This window comes from Anoplopoma fimbria, chromosome 7 (genome assembly GCF_027596085.1).
Source record: "Anoplopoma fimbria isolate UVic2021 breed Golden Eagle Sablefish chromosome 7, Afim_UVic_2022, whole genome shotgun sequence".
NCBI lineage: Eukaryota > Metazoa > Chordata > Actinopteri > Perciformes > Anoplopomatidae > Anoplopoma > Anoplopoma fimbria.
In genome coordinates, this window is record NC_072455.1 from 5,568,902 (window position 1) to 5,582,015 (window position 13,114).

The 13,114-nt window shown below is 37.5% G+C and overlaps 1 pseudogene; it reads right to left on the reverse strand.

The window, feature by feature from the left end:
- LOC129093870 (Fc receptor-like protein 5) overlaps nucleotides 1–10,706 on the reverse strand; it is a 44,041-nt pseudogene extending 33,335 nt beyond the window's left edge.
- Between the last annotated feature and the right edge of the window lie 2,408 nt (nucleotides 10,707–13,114).

Consider the following 13,114-nt stretch of genomic DNA (forward strand, 5'->3'; position numbering starts at 1 on the left):
TCTGTGCTGTGCTTAATCTCAACATCTCTGCTTGTTTTAACCTCTTAATAAATGTTTACAGATTTTCATTTAGCATCAGTCAAAGTGAGTCCCGACAGAGTGCAACACTTTTCCTCGGAGTCCGTCTCGCTGAGCTGTGGGGGAATCTCTGCTAAGTGGAGAGTGAGGAGGGTTTCTGCAACAGGCCACCTGGCAAACTGCTCAGACTGGGGAGCAGTGAGTGGACCCACATGCACCATCAACAAACGTACAAACAAAGCAGCAGTGTACTGGTGTGAGTCTGGATCAGGTCAATTCAGCAATGCAGTCAACATGACCCTAGGAGGTAATTACATTTTTAGTTATCTTCACAGTTCCATTTCTGAATTTAAAGGGCCAGTGTTTAGCATTTAAGGGAAGCTATTGTCAGAAATGAAATATATTGAGTTTGTTTTCTTTAGTGTATAATCACCTGGAAATAAGAATCATTATGTATATTTTACCTTTGAATGAGCAGAGCGGGTCCTCCTCAGGGAGTCTGTTATAGTGGCACCGCCATGTTTCTACAGTAGGACAGCAAAGACAAACCAAACACTGGCTCTAGAAAGGGCCATTTGTGTTTCACGATTTTGCGTCAGCAACAGTAGTTATCCTACACGCTTTGCACATGTGAGAAGTTTCCAACGCTTCCAAATCCTACACACCGGCCCTTTAACATCTTATAATTGGATCTTTAAGTGTACAATATGGTAGCGACCGGGTTAAAAAAAACAGCAAAGGGCACTAGCTGCGCTCTGTGAGGCACCAGCACACAGAACATTTTCTAGCATGTAGAAGCTACGTAACTGCGTCATGTTTTCTCTAATGGAAGGACAACCTAGATAACTGTGTCATGTTTTCTCCCTTTGGATGGGCACCTTAGAGGGTGTATTATGCTTTCTCCAGTTGAAGTGCACAGTAGAGGGCACTTGATCATGTTTTCTCCAGTGGAAGTGAACCCTTGAGGGCCCTGTATTATGTTTTCTCCTTTAGAAGGGCCCCCTGGAGGGCGTCACATCAGATTTTCTTGCACTTTTGGCCACCGAAGGGGACACTTAATCATGTTTTATATAACAAAGGGGCATCCAAGAGGCTGAATTTATCTTCAAACCTCCAGGGGCTGGGGGGGGCTGCAAACCAGCGGGAAAGGGAGCAGGGGGTACGCTGAGACCCAGCAGAATCAGGACAGGGGATATTCTTTACCTTTGACAGAAAAAGATATTATCCTGGCGAGCCCTGTCCGGGACGGGACCCGGGGAAGGCTTCTGTCACACTTGGCTGCAAATTACAAAGACGGAACATTCAAGTCCAATATATATTTCTATCGAAATGGTGATCTAATCCAAAATAACACCAGAGGGGAGCTGCAAATATCTGCAGTGTCAAAGTCAGACGAAGGCCTCTACAGGTGTGAACACTCAGGAAAAGTGTCAAAACAGAGCTGGATGTCAGTAAAATGTGAGTATGATTAAAACTGTTCCTTCTGCATTTCCTATGCAGTTTTTACATAAACTGTGTTGCAATCTGAGATAAATTAAAAAAAAAAAAGGTCACACATACTTCAATCAATTAGAAATAGCAATAGTTGGCTTTTTAACATCAAGAAGAGGATGTGAAACGAATGATTTACTGTCAATGTCTAGTTGTGTGCAGGCATGTACTGTTTATATTTGTATACTGTATGCTCTCATTTATTCAATTCAATTCAATTCAGTTTATTTTGTATCTGTCCAAATCCAGTCAATGATGATAGTGAATGCCTCAGCAGGGCTTTACAATCTGGGCCCCATCCCGGCATCCTCAGTCCTTCCCTCACATCGGCACAGGAAAAACTCCCCTAAAAACCCCTTTAACAGGGAAAAAAAGGGCCTATGGGAGAACGTGTCAGAGGAGGTCCATGTCCCAGGATGGACAGAATGTCAATTGATGTCATGGACCCAATGAACAGCATAACAGAGATACAGACAATTCATTCTGGATATGACATAAATGATTCATATAATAAGACTACTTATAACAACAGGCAGGATATTATTACAGTAGGATTATAATTATGAAAATAGGGATAGGCAATGTGATTAATAAGAATAATCGAAGGCAGTGGGTGGTCTGGGACAGAGGAGGCTGAGACGGTCCAGGTACCACAAGGATTCATGGAAACCTGCAGAGCAGAAAGCAAAAGGGCTTCAGGGTGGAAGTAAAATGCTTTGGTAATGTATAGTACAGGGAAATTAATGGTAATGTAGATGAAATCAATAACGGTCTGGTAGCAGTGGTGTCAGCAGGGCCAAAAACTAGCATTTATGCACTGACACGGTCCAGGTGCAGCAGTGAGCAGGTGAGAGCGGATTGAGCTGATGAGGGTACAAGCAAGTCAATAAGCAATAGTACAGGCAATAATAATAGTAATGTGACTTAATGATAGTGATAGTAGTAGTGGGTGTCAGCAGGGCCTCAGTAGGTGGCACGGACAGTCCAAATGGAACCCCGATTCCTGGAAGAACCTGCGAGGCAATAAATGCAATAGTTAATATGGGGATTTTTTCAAAATCAGTAATGACTAAGTAAAAGAAAGCACTAATTTTTCATCCATTACATTGAATTTAAAGTGAGAAATATGATCATAAATACCTTGTCACATCTCATCTTGTGGTAGCTACCACAACCCACCACCAGGAGTCAGGAGCTGTGAAATACCACACTGATGAAGGGGCTAATAAACTTTGTTTCATAGAGAGTATTTTTTGTTCTGTAGTGTACCAAGATAGATAAGCTACAACGGGGTTAAAGGAAATTTTTTCTTCTGCCATTGATCAGCACCACTATTTGTGGAATTTTATACTTTACTCAGCTGCTGCTGTTGTAATAAAACACAAAGACATTTTCTGTGATATCATTTTCTCTTTGTCACTGCTAAAAAAAAACCCAAATGAAGTCAGTTTCCAATACAATTTAAACAGATGTCTATAATGGTTTAACATGAAATAACTGACAGTTCCTTAACTTAAATGGAAAAACTGTTTTTCAAATGCAAATAAATCAGTGATATATAATCATATACTGTTGATTCAGTGAAAAAACATTATGAAGGGTGAGTATTTAAGACACAAGCCATAAATGCTATTTAATATGTATTTTTTTTTTCTCCAGTAATGACTGTAAAAAACACTAATTTTTAATCCATTATTTTTGTTTAAAGTTTGTCCTTTATATGATTCATTGATACCTTGTCACATCTCATCTTGTGAAAATCTTCCACAACCCACCACCAGGAATAAACTCAGGAGCTGTGAAATACCACACTGATGAAGGGGCTAATAAACTTTGTTTCATAGAGAGTATTTTATGTTCTGTAGTGTACCAGTTTAGAAATACAACGTTAAAGGAAATGTTTTGGATGGAGAAATTAGCACACCCAGATCTTTATACTTTAAAATACAATAAAACACAAACACATTTTCTGTGATATCATTTTCTCTTTGTCACTCCCCTAAAACTGATAGTCATTAAACTAATCTTCTTGTCTATATTCATAGGAAACTCATCTGCTGAAATGGAAGAAACTGTTTATTCTGAAGTCAAATTAGGAACAGCTCGTGGTAATAATGCGGCCATGTAGTGTGTATGTTGAGAATTATGTTTTTTTTTCAAGTAGCTACATTTTAAATATCCTTTTATCTCTGCTTTGTCTATTTTTTTTTCCTCCAGGTCCATGAAAAGACGCAAATTACTTTTCATATATTATGAACTTCCCTTTGTCTTTGTTTGTCTTTTAAACTTTCATTGATAGTGTATGTTTTTTTATTTTGGTTTTGCACTTTGAAAATCTTCCTCTTTAATCATTTTATACAGTAATAAACTTATTTTTGCAGCAAGGCCTGAGTCGTGCTATTAATTGCTTTTATTTAAATTTAATGTAATTACTCCTCACAGTTTTGTGCCTCAGAGTTACCAAACAGCTGAACAGCTGGGAAATCAAATGGACAGTGAGGACATACCAGAACATTTGTATGAAACCTTAAAATTAGTTATTAAATCTTTGCAAGTGTTTGCTTTCATAGAGTCCAAATATAACATTGGAAGGAAATGGCATTCAGAAACACTGCTGACAGCGTAGTGCTGGAAGTTTATTGATGCATAAAATGGTCAAACACAACAAAACAAACTAAATCCATCCAGGTGAAACTAAAATACACACAGCACCTGTTAAACTATTTTAAAAAGGTAAAAGAAACTTGATTGTTGGACAAATGCATTGTCCATAAAACAGATTATATGTAATAAATGTCTTAAGAGAGAATGACTTTATATCCACACTATCAACAACGTAATGAAGCTAAAAGATTTCAAACTGATTGTTTTTGCTGCTTTTTAAACCAGACTCCATTCAAAGTTGTTTACAAGAGCTTTAACAAAGTGACTGTACCAAAGGAGAAACAACACAGGATATACAGGAAACAATCCAAACATTTGAATTATTATATGTAATAATCTGTAGTCTTTTCACCCTTTGAAACATGATATTAAAGCCATATGATTTATTTTCTTTAAATGAGCTGCTTTAAGGTTAACTGTACAAAATACTGTTTCAAAAAGGAAAAAAGAGGTTCAGACAATAACTACACAAAAAGACAAGGATGTGTTTTTTTCATGTTGTCATCCATTCCAGTGGTTCTGTCCATGCAGATGTTTTATTGATCTGAAAGACAAGCAAAGGGAAAATAGATTTAATGTTATTTAAGAGTTACAGGTGCTTTTTGGCATTTTACTAATGTCGCTGCAGTTAAATAACTTATTTTTGTGAGACATAGATTCATTATCAGTTAATGTTATTATCATTGAATCAAACGTGTCTGGAAGTCAACATGCCCTATATGAAACAGACAAACCCAAAATATCCCAAAAGTCTAAAAGCTGTTATTTACTGTAAGTGTTGTATTTGACTGTTTTCTGACTCCTGGTGGTAGTAATGAAGAAATACACTAAAACACGGAGTACAAAGTCTGTTGTACTTGACTTTACCTGCAGCTGTTCCCATCGTCACATTTGCGTAATCGCTCTCCTCTGGTTCTTTATTCCTCCCTGTTAGAAGGATCAGATGAATGCATGAAAACACAATTTCCTCTCCTTTATTGAATCAATGCTGACCTACAAAAGCATCTCAACTATTGCATGTGATTCTGGCGACATAAAATAATAGTTCTCACTCTAGCAATTAATGTCTTTAAGCTCAACCACAGAATCTGTGACATCCTAAATATATATTTCTTAAATTTAAAGGATTGTCAATCTGTCACTTCATCATCTTATTCTAGTATTTCTAACAGCTCTGTGATAAACACACAGTATATACTGTACCATGTTCAGGTTCTTCAGAGCCTCTGATTGTTTCATAGACACAAGAATCACCTACAGAGCAGTGAAAATCAAATCAAGGTCATATCGATCATTTTATTCACATTATATGAATTCTGTAATCTCCTTAAACAGATAACCAGAAATGGAAAATGTTAGGTTTAAAGTTAATGATAAATTATTTAAAGAATCAGGATTAAGTCTGACCATGGAGAAGAGAAGCGTAAGTTCTGTCTTGAGTTTCAACCTGGTTGGTCATGTGGTCTGTAGCTGGGCTCTGATTGGTGCTCTGAGACCTGGTGGGCCCAAAACATGAAGTAAACACAGTGGATTTAATGAGGAACATGTAAAGTACTGCTGTTCTGTTCACAATGAGAGAAGAGAGTGTTGGACCAACCTCATGAGGCTTGAATCTGTAAAAAAAAGAAAAAAAGGCATTTGCTGTTACATGGTTTTATATTGCAAATTGTTCTATAGTTACTACAGTACATGTAATTACATCTGTGACTTTGACTTCTTAGAGTGTAATCAATCTAATATCTGAAGGAAAATATCTCACCTTTTGACTTTCTGTAGCGAAACAGAAACAGCAGCAGGAGAATAATCAGTAAAACTCCACAAACCAGACCAACAATCAGCAGCACGGGAAATGAAGAGCTTTCTGCTGCATCTTCAGAATCTATACACAAATACACATACACATACATTATAGATACACAAGTATTAGAACACATACACTCATATACACTTACATAAACCCTTGATTACATACCATTAACATTTTTACTGCTGGTCATGTCACATTTATATTTTTATGTGTCTTTACTGAAGACAAAAATGTATTAAACTATATTTTTTACACAAACAAACGGTTTATAGCCAACTTCTAATTCAGTTACAACTTTTCTACCTCAGACTGTAAAGAAGATTTAAAAATAAACTGTTTTTAATAATACTCACATTTTACTGATAACCAACTCTGTGCTGAAGTCAAACTCCCCGAAGTTTGTGTTGAATTTGTTCCTTTACAATAATAAAAGCCTTCATCTGACTTTGTAACTGCAGAGATAAAAAGCTCCCCGCTGGTATGACTTTGGATGAGTTTGTCATTTTTATAAAATCAATTATAAACTCACTCTGTATAGTGATGTTGGCTGCATTGCTGAACTCTCCTGTTTCAGAAAAGGGAAAAACTGGAGGAGCCACTCACAGAACCACTAAACCAGTGACGGTCCATGTTGCATGTAGATCCAGTCATTGTCCCCCAGAGAGAACAGGATGTCAGGTAGTCAGGTTCAGTAAACCTCCTCACTCTCCACTCAGTAGAGTTTCCCTGTCAGCTCAGTGACACTGACTCTTTGCTGAAGTGGAACTCTGTCAGGACTCACTGTGAGAGATAACTGACCATGAAAACCTGAAAACATCAAAGAATAATAATAATTTTGTTCAAAATAATATCAGCTGGTTGAACAATCTGACGTAAAAGATGAGAACATATTTATAGTTTTAAAATCATATTCATACAGTAGGTTTAAATATGTTGGTAGACAATGTCAGTTAAACAGTTTGCTACAGAATGATCTAAAAAGAAAAATTGGAGGAGCAAGCTCGAGCCAGATAACTCTAAAGCTTCCCCTGGTTTAAAATAAATGGTTGATATTGTCATAAAGATGACAATCACAAATACATTTTCTTGGTTAATACTGAGAAATGACACTGGAATCAAACTAAACTTTTAAACATTTTTTGTTAAAAGATATTGAGTTAAACTAATTTTGAAAATAAGTTTGGTTAATACTACAAATCAAAACTACTCAAAAACCAGTACACTAAAAGTGACGGTCCATGTTGCTATATAATAAATAAAACTAAAAAACCAATTAAAACTAAAATTAAAATGTTGAAATCACATAAAAGACATTCTGTTAAAATGTGTTTTACTCTGTATAGTGATTTGGCTGCATTGCTGAACTTCCTGATTCAGACTCAACCAGTACACTCCACTAAACCAGTAAGGTCCATGTTGCATGTAGATCCAGTCATTGTCCCCCAGAGAGAACAGGATGTCAGGTTTCAGGTTTTCAGTCTCCTCACTTTGGAACAGCCAGAAGGGCCCCAGCTCAGTGACACTGACTCTTTGCTGAAGTGCTGAACTCTGTCAGGACTCACTGTGTATGCTGCTGAATGAAAACCTGACCCAGAAACACATAATGAGGGAACAAACAAAAGACAAAAAATAAAGATTAAAAAGAGCATAATGGGAATAATCCTGTTTGTTTATTTTGTTTTTATTCTTTTTAGTTTTTGGTGAATAGAAACAAAGGATTAAGAAGAAAAATGAATCATGAGATGAAATAAAACTGTTAAACATATTCCCAACTGGAATCAAATTTCTCTTTTAGACTTACAAGAACGGATTATGGATTTCCAAAGTCAAAAGTTTTGAATTAATGTGATCAACAAATTGTGTGTGAAGATCAAAAGGAGGGTCAGGAGATTCACTCATGTTACAATTCAGTCCATGAAGTTTAGAAAACTCAACATTTGATGCTGTTTGAGGGAAAATGTCACCACAATAAGTACATTTATTTTACTGTACATGAATGAAAAAGTCTGAACAAACCTACCTCCAGACCAGACGAACTTAGGTTTACTAACATGAGTGTAAAACACTGGATCTCCTCTTCCAGCTCTGCACACATATCCTGCTGTGTGCGTCTGTCCATGAACAACGTAGGAATCCTGTTCAGTCCCATGGGTGCTACCAGGTAGAAGCTCATAGCTGTAGGAGTTGTCTGACAGGTTGGGAACAGCCTTATACCAGTAGAACCTCCATCCTGCTGATGGATGTTCAACACTGCAGGTCAGAGTGACAGAGTCTCCAGGACTCAGCCATAATGGAGACACAGTGAGAGATTATATCTCTGGACAGGCTGAGGTTTATCTGTTGAAAAGGATTTCACAGAATAAAGACATGGACAGGCTGAGGTTTATCTGTTGAAAAGGATTTCACAGAATAAAGACATGTTATGATGAGACGTTTGATTAACTGCACTCCTACATATTTTTTCTTTTCATTTCTTCTCCTTTCTCTGATCTCGATGCCTACAGCGAAGAGTCACTGATTCTCCTTCAAACAAGGAGGATGCAGGAGTTTCTAGGATCACATCTTTGTCTGTGTAACAAAGTTAGTTCCTTGTTTAAGAAAATCAGTTTAATTAAATGAACAATGTAACAAGGTATCAGTGATTTATGTTTTTAACTTAATTAGAATGTTACATCAAGTAGGAGACAAAAGAAGAAGTCAAAGTCACTCTTCCTGTAATAAATAATGACAGGTTCACTAAGTAATGAGTACATTTCCCCTGAAGGAGGCGCCACACTCACCTGTTAAGTGTTTGATACATTACTGTTATCAATAATTAATATCTAGCTTAATTTCTAGAATGTGTTGTCCTGTATTTATTTTAAAATTGTTGTTTGTGGTGTTGACAGCTGAACCTGGTCCATCTTTCTTTGTTTTATTTTAATGATTAAGATTATGTGATAATTGGTATTTGTTACAAATGTTTGTACACAGACGTTCAAACTTGTAGGGCGTTAGGACCCAGGGGAGCACAAGTGATGCATGGACACCCAGAGGGGATTCACCATAGATGTTCAAACTTGTCGGGCGTTAGGACCCAGGGGAGCACAAGTGATGCATGGACGCCTGAATCTACTACTGCCGACGTGCAAGCACGACGAGGATCAAGAGTAGTGTAATCTATCATCTGTAACCAAGCAACCAATGTACTTCCTGTTTACACCGCGCATGCTCAGTGTAGTAAATCGTCACGTGATATTCGTTTTCAGGGGAGCAAGTCTGGACACTGAAACGCACGTGTGGACGGAGATCTTAAAACGGGTTAATGTGGACATGGCCTGAATCTTACACTAGTTAACATTTATACATTATCACTACATTATATTATATTAGCACTTTATCAAACAGGATGATCATAGAAACATGGCTCATGAATAAATAAGTGCTTTTAGTGAACTTGGTCATGGTGGTAAAACTTTAAATCACTTACCTGATACAGTTAGAGAGACTTTATTACTTTCTCTTCTAACATATGAGATCTTGTGATCTGCAAAACACTGATATTCACCACTGTAGTCTGTAGTTAGAGATGGTAATGTAAATCTCTTATATTCTCCGTAGGGGAGAAATTCTCCACCATTCCTCCTGATTGAGTAAAACCAGTCAGTGTCTTTTCCTTCACTTGTGTCACATATGAAGGTAACAGACTCTCCAGAGAATAAAGTGGACCAGTTTGGCTCAACAGACAGCACAACATCTAGAAACAAACAACAAATGCATTGACTGAAATGTGTTTTATTTTTGGTATTTATCATACTTTAACAAAAGAGAGAACATAAATAGTATTTGTTAAAGAGTGACAATAGGTGGAGAATTGTCTTAAGTTAATTCGTAAAAATAGTAAAATTGTATAACTACCTTGAGCGTGTCCACAGTAGAGGAGGATATTCAGAGCTAAAATAAAGTTTGAAACTTCATCATACATCATCAAACTGACAGAAACTAATAACCTCATGCATTTAAAAAGTTTAATCTATGAAAACTATGATATAAACATAGAAAGTACTCACAGAAAAGCCCCAGCAAACGTAACAGAGTGTGTCCCATCCTCACATCCAGCACTGAGGAATGCTTCTACATTGTGTAAAGAGAAAGCTTGAAACGTATGAAGCATATGGAGAAATGAGGAAATGAAGAGAAAAAGAAGACGCATTTCAGATGCATTCTGGATCAGAAGTCTTCTCTGACTTCTGCTTCTTTACATGGTCTGTGTTTCCTTCCTTTTACTGAAAGCTCAAACAACCAGACTGGTTTGAACACAGCATGTTTTTTTATGCTTATAAGGCATAAGACCATTACATTTAAATCGTCTGATATTGGAGATATTTCCTTTCTACATATATGGTCATCAGCAAAGGGTCAGTGATTCTTGATGTTACTGTAAAGGCAGCTGCACAAAGTCAAAGGTTTTCCTTCTAGAATTAATAAACTACCTACCTGTCAACAACACACGCTTTTAAAGATGCAGATGAAACTCAGGTGTCGTACTCACTTTGTCATCCATGGTCTTTCTCACCAAACTGGTGCAATTTGTATATAAAAAATATGTTTGTTCTTCAGTTTGAATCACAAACATGTAGGCCTGTCACATCACAGCATTGGTACATGTCCTCACTTTATGGTGAACTTCTGGTTTTAAAATGTCACGACTTTAACCCACAGGAAGTGACTGTGCTCACACAAAACAGAAATAGTGTGATTAACGGAAGAGGACGTGAAGAGAGCCAAAGCCCTCTGCCAGATAGACTGTACAGCTGGATGGACATTTGGGGAAAACACACACTCATTTGTTGTCACAACAACACTTCTGCAACCATCATTTTAGAGAAGGCACAAATCGGCAACGCCTTACACAGCACATATCAATAAAATATTTTTGCATTTCAACTATCTAATGCAACAGCATACCATATGAACACATGACAATGTTATAATTGACCTCCCCATAATACTTTATTTTACTGAATACAGCACGAAATGCAGGACAAAGACCACTCCACCTGGCTTAATTTAAAAAGGTGCTGGAAGTATCAGAAAGCTCAAACTGATAGAATAGATATCTGCACTCACTAATTAATGCGGAGAACAATTTATTTTTAGCTTTCGGCCTACAGGACCTTCATCAGAACATACATGGTTCTGCTGGAATGCCATGTGTAGAAATAAACAAAGCACATTCCAATCACTGTATGCAAGACATCTGTGCACACCTGGATGGTAGAGGCTCCACCTCCTGTGAAATACAGCTTTATAAAGCTGAATGTAGTACTGAGAGGTTTACAAGTGGATGACACACTTATGCAACACAACAAGGGGGGATGGAACACAGTGAACCGAAAAGAGCCTAAACGCATCACAATGAAAGTCAATGCAACCTAAGTTAAGGTTAGCTGTTAGCTCCACATGACTGTGCTGCCTACCAGCTGCTTACAACTAACGTTATCTAGCTATCATCCTGTAGATTTTAACACAGACTTGTTGTTCACAATGTAACATTATCAGGGGGAATAGGATGCTTCCCCTGGACCGACAGTAGTGAGTTTACTGCATACTTTTTAGACGCCATTAGTCTCAAGCCCCACTGGTACATACATTTCCTGTGGTACTATAGAAAATGTGTATGTTACAGTCATGTTTCCGTAGTACTAGCATCAACTTGGTACCCAAGTATTCTATTAGAAACAGTGACAGCAACTTTCACAACAAAGACCCAACATTCCTGTATGTGTTTGCTAAGTATCTGTTCTCATGACATTGATAGACGGACAAAAAGTGTAAATAAAGGAAATATAACTATCAAAACACTGAACTAAACTGTTTTGTTCCGTTTTGCTATAGAGATTACTTTGCAACTAGAGTCTGAGAAAAGACAAACCACACATATGCTTCTCACCAAGAGTAAAAATACCTTTCCTGTTCCTCTTCACTCATTAAAGGATGTGTTGCTGCTGGTTAAATGGTGTCATCACCACATTCACACCAGTGCTTATCTGTCTTTACACAGAAGAGAAGAGGTGTCAAAATATGTGATGTACGCAAACATTTTTTAATTCCAAGAAGTAGAAATGGTATCGGACATACAAGTTCCCTCCACTGTTCTGTTCAGTTCTGTTCCTCCTCATTTTTGGTACTGCAAGTAAAAATGTTTCAGTAAAGAGACGGTACAGCAAGGCCTGTGGCTAATTAGACAGCGAGACATAATGATTTTTGTATCAGTATGTTTATTATTTTGTTTACTTTATCAAGGTATTGGAAAGCTGTCGCACTTTGATTAATGATATCAACCCACAGTGCAGGTGCAATAACCAACCATGCATTGGATACATGCATTCGTGCAGTGCTAATGATATGAACCCTAAGCAGAGAATTACATTTTCAGAAACACACTGCTACCAGGATATGAGCAAAGCAGGATCATACTTTTAGCAAAGAAGTCAAAGACAATGAGGAGTTTAAAACTGAAATAGATTTTAAAATAAAGAAGTAATAAGATACGAGTACTACAGCTCTGTGAGAGTGTGGCTCATGGGTTTCCTTGACATGGCGCCCTGTGTGAAGTCAACAGCAGCCCGAGTCCAAGACTTAAAAAAAACAGAGTACTTGCCTTACTTGTAGGTATCAATTAGGGTACTTTGACACCCCCTTGTGGTCCTCCATGGACGTTTCTAACTTAACTGCACAGTGACTGGGGTCAACACGTCACACTGAAAGAAAACAAATACTACAAAACCAAAACACTGTACAAAATAATCACATAATCCATAAAGGTGTGTTCAAGTAAATCCGTCAGTAATATCCATATCATCATTCTGGCTTTTTACAGAGTCCAACAGGCTTCTTTCTGCTGGCCTGGCGGGGCTGTGTGGCATCCACGTTTTCATAAGAGGCCTCGGCTTGACTGGAAGAGGAGGTGGAGACTCTGGACACAGATTGTGGCTTTGCCTCCACCGGCTGGCTTTGTATTATCTGAACAACAGATGGCTCTGCCTACGAAAAAAAAAGAAAAGCGATAAAATGTGTTTTCAACAATGTCACATACTATGATAAGACATCTCCTAGCATTAATACATTTTAAATATCCTTTTATCTCTGCTT